This window comes from Amphiprion ocellaris, chromosome 7 (assembly GCF_022539595.1).
Source record: "Amphiprion ocellaris isolate individual 3 ecotype Okinawa chromosome 7, ASM2253959v1, whole genome shotgun sequence".
Classification (NCBI taxonomy): domain Eukaryota; kingdom Metazoa; phylum Chordata; class Actinopteri; family Pomacentridae; genus Amphiprion; species Amphiprion ocellaris.
Window position 1 is genome coordinate 6,896,192 of NC_072772.1, and position 12,347 is coordinate 6,908,538.

The 12,347-nt window shown below is 40.0% G+C and overlaps 1 protein-coding gene across 3 annotated transcripts in view; it reads left to right on the plus strand.

Moving 5' to 3' along the window:
* The window catches only part of grik4 (glutamate receptor, ionotropic, kainate 4), a 304,795-nt gene that overhangs the window by 163,694 nt on the left and 128,754 nt on the right, over positions 1 to 12,347 (plus strand). The gene's annotated exons all lie outside the window — the stretch shown is intronic.

Here is a 12,347-nt window from a genome sequence, read left to right on the forward strand (position 1 = left end):
AATTTCAAATATTATTTATTGACTGGTTTCAAGAAAACTACAATATCCCAGTTTAGCTTTCATGTATTGTAACTGCCAGAAAAAAAACATCCTTCCTATAGTAACCTAGACTGTGGGCAACAAAACAGTAGTTTTGCATGTTAAAGAATAACTTTGGTCTCAGAATTTTCAGAAACAAAGACTTACACAAAAACAGTGACACCATATATTTCAGGGCAACTTATTCCCTTTAGTTTTCCAACAATGCGGCTTTAACATTAGCGATTTTAATAACATCCCCAGTAATTAACTGGAAGAAAAGATCAAAAATGATTGGATGAAACACTCAGCTCTCTATGGTAACTAAAAGCTATCACATCAAGTAAATAGTAATTTTATGTGCTGCATATCTAATTTGCTTCTACCTCTTTTAACATAAAGCTATCCACAGCCCAGCTAAATATGCCAGCTGATGTAGTGCAGGGTTATTAGGTCAGCTGGTAAGTTATCCCAGATGGAGCTCCGTTATTCAGCTCACAGAATTGCTCATTTCAGGCCACTTCTGTATTTACTCTGGGTCAGACTAGAAAACAAACCTTTTAAATAATTCATGTTTAAGTCACATTTGTTGGAAAGCTGCAGGGAGCTAGTACTAATCACCCTAGTTACACTGTTACACATGCTGTTTGGTAGGAGTCCTCATTTTTAAAAATCTTTCCAACAGAAATGATGAGTGTAAAATTAGAGCCACAATAGCCACATTAATGGGAAGCACAACTGGAAAAGAATTACCTCCATATTAATATTTTCAGTCAAAGTCGTGTTTTTTTTACTTTTTTAAGATGTCAATGTGGTGTTCGAGTACACGTCATGAGGTAAATTAGCAGTCAACACCTTGACTGTGCATTTCTGCCAAGAAGCTGCTTTGTAGCAAAGACGCCTTCACAAACAAACAGCCAGGGTTTCATGGGTAGCAAATCTAAGGAACATATCCTGTCAATGTGCAAGGTGAGGAATTCTGTATCAATATTTTTCTTTAGAATTGGTGTCTGTTTGAACATGTATATCTGAATAACTGTAATGTTACAACTGGTCTGCTTTGAGCAGGGTCGTAGGCGAGCTGGTGTGCTTACACTGCAGCAACTCACGAAGAGGTGGAAAGAGATAGAGGTGGGACTTTGTAGATCTGCACATTCTAGATGGAACAATGGTGTAGAGTTGTATCTAAGCCCTTTTAAGACATGAAGGAATTTAGGGACTCCTTCATATGCAATTTTGATAAACAGAGATTATTTTTTAGGGATCAAATCAATCAGAAGTCCGAATTTTGATAGTCTTGCCCTGACCACCTGCAACATATAACCAGCATATATAAAGCACACACGTACACAACACTCACACAACCTGGACTGTGCCTTTTCCTTTGTCCTTCCTCCAGCTCTGTTAGTAGGGGGTAAAGAAGATCACAAATAGCTTCCATTACAGAGAACTGTCCATGTCTGTTTCATTCCAGATAAGAGGCTTCACTCACACAGACACACTTAAAGCACATGTACACTTTGTCCTTGCAGAACAAAACAGAAATAAGTCTTTCTTACAGGCAGAGAAGCATGTTTGACTCTATAGCTCAGATTGATGGCAGCTATGCTGAAGCTAATGGCTGTGAGCTTGGTTCATCACAGACGGTTTGTATAGGATTTGCTCTATTACTGCAGAAAAACACCAGTAATGGCAGAGATTAGAGTACTGGTGAGATATAGCACTGTGCTATGCCCAGGCAGTTTCACTGACCTAACATAGGAGTTGTTTTTTTTCTCCTGTTTTCTCTGTCTCACTTTAGTCTCTGCAGACTGTAGGAAGAAATAAATCCCCCCATCTTGGTTTTGCCTTTTTTCCTCCAACTTGGATTGGCCAATTCCTCCTGCAGTGCTTATTACTGTTGACCCGTGGAGGGTAAAAGACAGTCAAGTCCTTCCTCCAGTACACATGAAGAGACCAGCTGCTGCTTTTCACCTGACAGCACGGAACCTCCCAGAGGTATCCCCGTCTGTCTCAGCCCTCTCCACTACCACAACTTTGACAAGTAGAAATCGCCAGTGCAAAGGCGACATAATCCCTTTTTGGGTGCTGTGAAAATGGAACAATGCTTTAATCCCTGGGCCACCTGAATGTTCTCGGTGGTGTAATACAATGTTAGGCCAAAGTTCCATGCTTGCTGGCATTCTTGTTCTCAACTGTCTTATTCAATGTAAACATGAAGCATTATTCCCTAATAGTATTTTGATTCCATCAGAAAGACAACAGACAGAACAAACACAAAATTGCGGGTTTGAGTGTTTCTATGTTTAAGCTTTTGTAGAAGGGTTATTATTTCAATTTAAAGGTAACTCCTTAGGTAGGTAGTGCCTGACTTAAAGACTGAGCTATTTTTCAGTCACCTAGAAAATGCATGGACATATTCAATTACTGAAATGCCAGTATTTAATTTAATCTATTTTTTCTGTTGCTTTGAGGTACCTTAGAACTTTCAGAAATTGTGTGTTGGTCTAACAGAGCAAAGCAATCTACTAGGGCATCCTATTTTCTCCATTAGCACTGTTGAAAAAAGAAATACCTGTAGTTTCTGCAGAGGCCAGCCAGACGCCTACCTAAATTTGGTTAAATTAAGTTTTATCTGTTTAGGTAGGTGTTTTAAGTGAAAACTAAAGATGTAGTCTTATCACTTTCAGTTGGTGCGCAAACAAAGATTAAAGAGACCAGCACAACTGATGTAAATAATTCTATAATGGAAGTACTTAATCTTATATATTAATATTCAGAGCACTACTTACCAGCTTTAACATTTGCTAAAGAATGTTAAAGATACACACCCTACATTATACAAGGTCAGTCCTATTAATCTGTTTTTCTGTATTCCCATATAATCAGGTTGTGACTTTGCACACTGATTTGGTTTCTGTGCCTTGGTGTGAAATGCCTTTTTTTAAAAAAATCTAATCTGTTCATTTTATACCTGAATGAGCAACTTATACACACACAAGATATGGAGACCCCTCTCCCATGGCAGATATACAGCCTTGTCCCTTGACACCCAGTTCTGCCATTCCCACTCCATTATGCCTCATCTTTGATCATTGCTCCCAGTGAAGAGTCTGGCGAGCCCTCAGAGCCCCCCTTCCCAGCTGTTGCCAAGCCCTCTGCCATTACAGTCGGTTGGCACAGCCATCGGCAGCTGCCACCCTTGCCTTGAGCACCACCTCTGGCTATGCAGATACCAGATGTGTGTATGTGGGCCTGTGCTACCTGTAACTGTGTGATAACACGTATGTATGCACTCATCTGCACACATGCCTTCATCCATCTTCCTATCTGCATACACATCTGTGGCATTGCCCGCTGTTCTATTTGAAATTCATTACCATGTGGTAATGGTTAATTAGCCAAGCCTTTCTCCAAGAGGCAAAGGACGGCTGCTTGCCTAATGGCTAACTAACCCTGGGAGGGTCTAGTAGCTGGCTTGTTCCCAGTTCCAAGTAGATTTATACCAGATGTGCGTCTGGTTGTGAGGACACGGGCAACAACAGAGCTCACCAAGTGTTATGTGGTCACAGAAAACCAGTGGTGTATTTCACATTGTCGTATATTTCAGTGATTCTTGTCACACAGGTCGGTCTGATCAATGAGACAGGGGGCCAGAATTCAGCCATGAGGGATGATGGTAGTGAGATCTGAGAAGCAACTGTTGTTCTTTTTTGTTTCTTTTTCTTTTTCAAAAAAAATCTCCTACTTTGCTACCATGTTGTATCTGGGAATGTTGCCAAATTACAACATTCAGATGGCAGTACGAGTGTTGAGTCTTGATATTGTACATGACAATGCAAAAGGTCAAACAGGAAACAGGGAGCATCTGAATAATGAAGAAAGAAGTCTAATTTTATAACACATTAAAGTGGAAGTAAGAGTTAAAGGTTGGAGAAAAAGAGAGACAAAGATATGCATAATACCATTCAGTTCAGTTTTGTTTGTCTGGCATCAATTTACAACATAAATCCTCTTGGTGCACTTCACATATTAAGGTCAAAACTTGGGAATGTTATATTATAGGAACAGTCTCAATGATGCCTTTTAAGAACTTGACAACTGTAGGAGGAATAAGAGAACTTGGATGGAAGTGGATTGGTTAGTTTTACATGAAAGAGTTTTAACATTAAACTACAGCTGGTGCAAAGAAAACATGAATTAGGTCATAGCTGGTTTGAAAGTTGCAATCAAATCTGGAAATTGAGGATGCATGTTGGAGAAATAAACTGATAACGTTTAAGCAGAATAGATTAAAAGAAACGAAGAAAAGGAAAAACACAGGCAGATGGATTATAACAAAACATTTTGATGTCGGCCATAAATTGTAGTGCTAAAGTTTTGTCATCGTTTTTTCAGTTTGAGCACAATTTTGGCTCACGCATAGAAGTGCTGTCATGGCTTTATTCTTTTCTGCAAATCACTGAAAAATAGCTTAGTGAGTCTATTCACAAAATCTTATTTACATCTGATTATTTTGACTCAAAACAGCAGCTTAGCACTCAAACTTTATGCCACATTAAAACCCACATTTCAACCACAGAATAAGCAGTACTGTATTTTCATAAATACCTCTGAGGGAATTGTTATCATGTCAGTAAATCAAAATAATCAGGTTAAGATGACAATACATTTACATAAGCCAAAAACAGGAAACAATTTTGAGGTACAGTAACTTAAATTTTTATGATTTTTAAGGCATGTATTCTACAGTATAATCAGGTGGACACAGAAAATGGGACAGAAGCATAAAAGTCATTATATTAAAACATTATTTGTCATTATATATCATTATGAAAATATGTGGAAACAGAAGAGGAAAATATCCATTCATGTAAATCTCTGCAGATTTTAAATGGGTCATTGCATAGTGCTTTGCATCATAATATAATCCAGTCATTCCACTCTCTGTGAAGAAAGTCACACAAGCACAAGTGAAAGTAAGAAGCTCAGACCAGTAAGCAGAGAAACAGATGGACTAAGAAATTACAGGTAATAGAGAAATGACATGTTTCATGATTGGACCTCATGGATACAGTTGATGAGATAGGTATAAGCATGATTAAACACACATATGCACATATAACTGGGCCTGTAGGGCAGTGTGGCATTCTATCAACTGTGTACAGACAGGTAGGCTATTTTCACTGCGCAGCCAACTGTGTTATTAACTTGCTCTGCACTGAATCAATTGACAGGTCTCCAGGTCTCAGAGTGTCTGTTAGCGTGTGTGTTTGCATGGCTTTTCTCCTTTCCTTTTTTTGCCTCTCCAGTCTCTGTCACCAGCTCCCTGATGGTTCAGGGTCAGTGGAAGATTGTCCCTCTTGTATTCCCCCCCTATCTCCTCACCTCAGATTACACAGAGTGCAGTTCTGTAGGGAGGCACCATGGATTACCGTCCACTCCTGCTCACCTGTGTGCTGCACTGTCCCCGGATCCCTCACCTTATCAACCATGTACACGCTCCACTGGGGGCTCCCATGTGGACTCTATCTGCTGGTCGTCTTACAAGCTCAGTGACAAAAGCATATTGTGCTTTTTGTTTCTTTTTCACATTCACTGAAGTTGTTGTACACATTTGTACACACACACAGCCACGAACAGTGTTTTCAACATCAGACTTAAGCACACAGCGTTTACCCAGTCAGATCCCTTGGGGTCCACTGGTCACATTGTTAACCCTGCTATTCTGTTCACTCAGGAAACCTCTATCGTCTGTGACTGCGTGAAGACATCCAGCCCCTGTTCAACATTCAGCCTTTGTTTATGGAGCAGCATGTCTGTATGTGTGTGTGAACAATCAAGAGGTGCTGTGGTGGCATTAGATGGCCTCCAGGGCCCCAACCAGCCATCTGGGTCCCATGTGCACTTTAGGTGGAGGTATAATGAGGCAGAAGTGACCCTTAGTTGAAGCACTAGATAGCAAAGGCGAGACAGAAACATCGCCTATAGGGCTCTGTGGGTGAAGAAGCAGAAAGGATGAACCACAGCAGTTACTCTGAGAGGATGATGACGACACATATGTATGCCAGCGCAGACCTGCACACTGTTCTTGTCACAGAGTCCACTGTTGTTGTCCCTGGAGCTTTATTAAGCCAGGCTTTGGAAACTTTGAATGCCTTCAGATACATCCTGCTCTTGCTGCACAACTCAACGCTCGCAAATGACTTGTCCTGCTCTTTCTCCCTTTGGACATTTCTTCATGCCTTTTCTTTATACATTTGCGTGTTCCCTCCTCTCTTCTTATCTTTTCCAAGTTCTTTTGGTCTCTTGTGTAGAGCCAAGTTACCCTGAAGCCCAGTGCAAATCTCTCACACCATCCTGTTCACTGTAGATATAAACGCAGCCTCGCCAGTATCTGTCTCTGACACCACGCTTAATCCAATATAACTGATACTTCATAATGCTGAACATGAATTTATTGTAGAACCTTGCTGTAGGCCCCTCTGCTTGTTTCATTAGATTTTTGTTTTATTGTCTGTGGTCACTTTATTTATGAAAATGGGTGTTTGTATTCATTTTCAACATTTAATTCAAGTTATGCAATCTCCTGAAGCAATTTTGAACAATTGTTAACAACATTCAACCATAATGCAACCTAATGTGTTGGCCAGATCAGATCAGATGCAAAACATGGTCATGAGGAATGCATTTGTTTTCTTTTCATCACCTGAATGTACAAAAAGAGATCAAGGAAGAGGGAAGGAGAAATGTGATTGTGAGCTAGTATCAGGGGATGTCCAGTACCTATCAGTGTTAATACTGTTGAAAGGTTTGCAGAGCTTTGGTTTTGTGTGTTCGGGTGATGGATACTCTTGTAGTCCATGACTTTAGCTGTGTCCCTGCCAGCCCAGTTGAAATAGTGATAAAAAGTCAATATTTCATGTGCTCTAGCCATCAGTCAGACTCGCAGAATATAACTACATGTCAGTGTGTGTGTGAGAGAAAGAGAAATAAAGAGCAAAAGAATGAACCCAAGTAAAAGGGCGAGAGATGAGTGATTGAAAGCAAGATTATTAATTTCCTTTTCATGTGGCCATTTATACTGGAGCATCGCCCAAAAGCAACAGGATAAGCACCACCCTTACCCCCCCCCCATCCCTTGGTTGCTCTCAGCCCATCTGAGTGGCTGAATGTCTGACCATTTCCTTAGACTGTCACATCAAAGCAAAGGCTGTCACAGACGTATGGTAATAACAGATAACTGGAAACTGCTCCGGTGTTGGGATCTTTCTTCCCTTTGAAACTTTTCATTCACCTGAGCTTTTATGTAGCCGTGTACATGAAATCTGTCCATTCTATAGACTATTACCTTCCTCCCCTCTCAGACCGCCGTCAGCTTATGGGCTCTTTCTGCAGCTTTATCAACTATACCACTTTCTCTGCAGTGTGCAAGTATCAACAGTGGCATCCTTTCCTTCTGAATCTGTCTGCAACTGGGAGCATAACATCTGTCACATCGCACCATTACAATGGCACAATAGAAGGATGTATCAGCAAAGGGCATCTCATTAATATCAATAAAAAGTATTTTTGGAATGTTGGATGGTAAAATCAAATGCATTAAGACCAAAAAAACGCAAAGTGCTGTCACATGAGCATCTCCCAAGCGTGCTCCCTCCTTGGCTCATAAACAGACATCATATCCCTTGATAATGGAATACATGAACAACAAATCATTTAACAAAGATGAAGTTCAGTTACACCATCGACACAATACAATAATAAGTTAGAAAATTACTTTGTGTTTCTTTTCACCTGGTCTATCCTGGAAAGGATATAGGACTGCTAAGTTTTATGAAGGGCAGAACAACTGAACCTTCACCATGAAGTGCCTCTGTTTACTCATTCTAATTCTGTTTCACATGATACAATGCAATGATTTGCAGTTTTTCAGTTAGATTAAAACCTGTGTGCTGTTTGCAGAAGAGTGTGCAAACATGTAGTTATAATGAATTTGACCAAAGCCATCATTGCAGCAGCACATTGCAATGCTGTTAAAAATTCCAAAGTGACTTACATATTCAGGGACTAATAATATGTATAAAACTCTTATCTCATACACACACACATGATATACAAATGACAAGTCATCTGTAAAAATATCTAAGACATGTTCTGTTTGTGTCTGATGAAGCAGAAACTGATAAAGAGGAAGAACCCTGCTTTGAGACTTTAGCTAACACTCTTCTTTGAGTAAATGAAGACACAGTGTAAAATAATTAATATCAATAAGCAGCACAAAAGTGGAATATCTGACAGCATTACAATGTGTTGCTGCAATCGATGGCTGTGCTAAAGACAGCACACTGGCTTTAATTTCACTGAAATACTGTGGAAAATCATTGTATTGAAACAGAATTAGTAAACAGAAGAAGTACTCCATGGCTAAGTACTTTAATCTAATACCTCACACAGTGACATTCTCTCCAGCATACAAGAGTAACTTATTCTCTCTCACCCATGTAAGCCTTGTAACTCGGTCGCTTTCGCACGAAAACTCTTTCTTTCTTCAACGTCTCTGCAATTTTCACTTGGCTTTTGTTAAATTTGGCACCATAGTACTGGTCTCGTTAAGGTCTATTGTTGACTGGGATCTTCATCACCCTCATCCTCACCTGCAGACCTTCCTTGGTGGAGGTTGTCACCAGTGGGGACAAGCGGTTGCCTTTGTGATCAAGTACCACAATTCTGTGTGTCAGATTTGGCATCTGTTACATAATTAGCCACTGATTGGACTCAGGCTCACCAACAAATGGATCTAGAGTGGCAATGTAAGGTAGATTTCATAATCAAATCAGAAACTGTTATTTTTTTAGCTAAAATATTTTGTCTGTAAAATGCCAGAAAACAGTAAAAAAAAAAGTAACTCGTGATAATTTTCCACAGACCAAGTCTTCATTTGCATTGTTTATTCTAATCAACAACTTATAATCCAAACATATTCAGTTTAATATCACCGACAAATGACAAATTATAGTATCCAATTCTCAGTTCAGAAGCAAATATTTAGCACTTTTGCTTTTAAAAATTAATAAAACAATTGTCACAATGGCTACCAATTAAATTTCTGTCAATATATTAATTACTAATTGTTACAGCTCTAAATACTCCATTTTTGTCAGGGAATGGAATCTGAATTGACCTTTTCATGAATGAGGTTTTTCTAAAGTCCATCAGACTGTTCTGAAAGAAGTGCTCCTGTCATCCACTGTAAGGAATCTTCTGGAATAATAAAGGTCAGTTTTCTGCAGGTTAAGCTGCCAAGTCAAAACGCCAAAGGCTCTCCTCAGCCTGGACGTGGCAGTTTATGGTCAGCAGTTTGTTTTATTGTGTGTCTAATGTTACATCAGGTAGTGAATAGCATAACAACACATTCGATATAGGATACCATGTTACCCCGGGCTAGTAACGTACAGAGTACAATCTGTAGCAGTGGTTTCCCAGGAGCTGACAAACATTTAGTTCCTTTCCCTCTCACTAGCTGATCTTTCTTTCTTTCTTTCTGTCTTTCTTTCTTTCTTTCTGTCATCAACACCACTCTGGGCTTTCTTTTCTCCTTCTTAACCTTTACCCCTCTTTCCCTCTCATCTGCTGGTCTTCTGTGCCCCTCCAGACAATTACATGCCAGCGGCTGTATCTGTAGGCCAGGCCTGTTGAGGGAGATATACTGACTGACAGGTAATGACACCCACTGAGAGCTGGAATTCCCCCAGGACCCACTGTCTGCTTGCCTGCCAACCGGCCCGCCTGCCTGTCTCCTGTCCCTTGGGTCCAGAAGTCAAACTACAACCACCACATCAACACAGTTTTCATCATAATAAGCATCATCATCATCATCCTCACCCTCATCATCATCGTCAAGATTATCCTTGTGCCACAGACATCATGCTGCAGCCGTCTCACCGCCTGCCTCTGTAACAATCTGTCACTTTGTTGCTCGTTGCAACAGGTTTGCCCTGGGTTTTCCCTCTGTCACCATCTCCTCCTGTCACTTTCTCTCTCTCTTTGTATTTCTTTCAGTCTGTGACTCTCTTTTTAAATCTCTTTCCTCCTCCTGTGTCTGTCAATCTCCCTCTCTCAGGCTCAGCCCAAACCATCATTCATTTTCCCTTATTTAGGTTGGAAGACCAAATGAAATTCAACTTTTGACTTCTATTTCCAGCGTTCCTCTCATTTTAGTGGTATGGGTCGGTTACTTTGAATTAATTCTTGCTGTGGCACCACGACTTATGAGGAGGTTGTGGTTTAAAGGAAGACTAAGTAAATGTAGATGTAGATGTATGACTGGCTGTATAAAAGATAGGAATGGAGTCATATTTCTTTGACATTGCCTTGAGAATTGATGGGAAGCAGAGACTGTGCACCAGGTGCTTCCATTTTCTCTCAAGCAATAGAGAAATAGAGTTTACATTTTTCTCTGCCCTTTTTAGAGAACCTCAAAGACATATTACTATTTTGTTGCATAACCTGAGCTGGAGCGATGAATGAACTGTCCGGGTGTGGCGTACTTGCATAACTTGCAAGATGTTCTGATGTAAAGAAACTGTTTAAAGGCTCATTCACTTTCCTGCACACACACACACACACACACACATATATATACTTTTACAGAGTTTGCTTTTTCATTCAAAAACATTATTTTCTTTTTCTACAGTTTATCAAATATAACCAGCACTGTCAGGATTCAGTGTTTTTTTGTCTGTGACTCCAAATGATCTGTGACTTATGAAACTACTGCCTCCATATTTTTATCGGTCCACCTGCAGTAGAACGGAAAGGGAAAAAAAGTGCATTTATTCATGTTTGTCACATTAATCTGTATTAACAGGCGCATAATTCACAAAAGTGGTGAAGAAAAGGATCTATCTGTGCTGTCTTCCTGTGTTATAAACTCTTGTCGTGTCCCTCCAGAGACTGTACAGCCTTTAAAGAATGATCTCCTCCGTCGTGTCCAGCTTTGACAAGAGCCGGCAAAATACCACCCACTGCATATTTCTTTTTCTGTCGTCATGTGTGACCCAAGGGAATTCATCCTTCCATGAAGGAATGAATGTTCTCTCCCCCTTTTTCTCAGTGCTTTATTTTGCTGCTACCACTTCCATTTTTCTTAAATCCTGATACCTGAATAAAATTGGAACGTCACACTTGTGGCAGTGACATAGACAGAGCTGTCAACCAGCTTATGATCGGGTGGCCTCTAAAGCTGTCTGTCTTGGAGTGTCAGGTGTTGTGTGAGAGCTGAAAGCAGCAACAGCTAACTAGTACATTTTGTGTGTTTTTTTTTGTCAGCGCTTTCATGACTGACCCAGTCAAGATGGTGAGTTCCTAAATTTACAGTCACAATGTGACTTTTTGCCAGCCCTTGGCAATCAGACAGCTGTTACTGTTAATGTTTAGAATCTGCTCACATCATCCCCAGTGAGCGATTGGCCATTATTCTTGTCAGTTAGAACTCTGCTGACTCTGCTGTGAATGTCACTCCCACTCCTACCCGAGCAGATGCAAACTGTCATTAAGTTGTTTTAGTGCATTTTTAAGGTAACCAACAATGCATGGTGAACCACATGTTCAGACTGACCGCGGCGCTGCATGAAAAGCACAGACCCATCATGAATTTCAGTGATAGGATTGTAGGATTGTGACACAGTGGTACTGATTTGGCCAGGGAAATGTTCCCTCTCCTTCTGGATTGGTAATATATTGCATAATAATGGAAAAGAAATGACATTGCGGTGTTTTTTTTTCTGCGACATGTATTACAATATGAAAAATACAGGAATTATACATATCATTGTAGAATAATTTCCATGATTTCAACTTAAACTGCATAGAACTTTTCTTCTTCTTCTTTTTCTTCTTCTTGTCATTCTTCTTGTTCTTCTTCTTATTCTTACATATGGCATATAAATATGACTTAGCACTACTTGTTCCTTCTAATGTACAAACCATTGCAACCAAATAAGCCTGGTTCTGCATCAGTTAGAAACAAAATCTAAATAAAATTGTACCTAAACCACTTCATTTGGCAAACATCTGCTTATCAAGAGGCACTATAGCGTACTGATGTTCCCTATAACTCACATGCACGCTTCGATAGAAGCTAGCTGAGTAACTGTTCACAGAGAAACCTCTAGTCTCCACTAAGATGCTGCAGCTGAGCATCTCAGACAGTTGTGTGACCAAAATAAGACGTTTTAATGCCAGATTTACTCAAGTTGACACAAAGTGATTATATCTTCATGTTGTTTCTGTCAGTGGGGTTTTCAATGAGCGAAGCATTTTGCTTT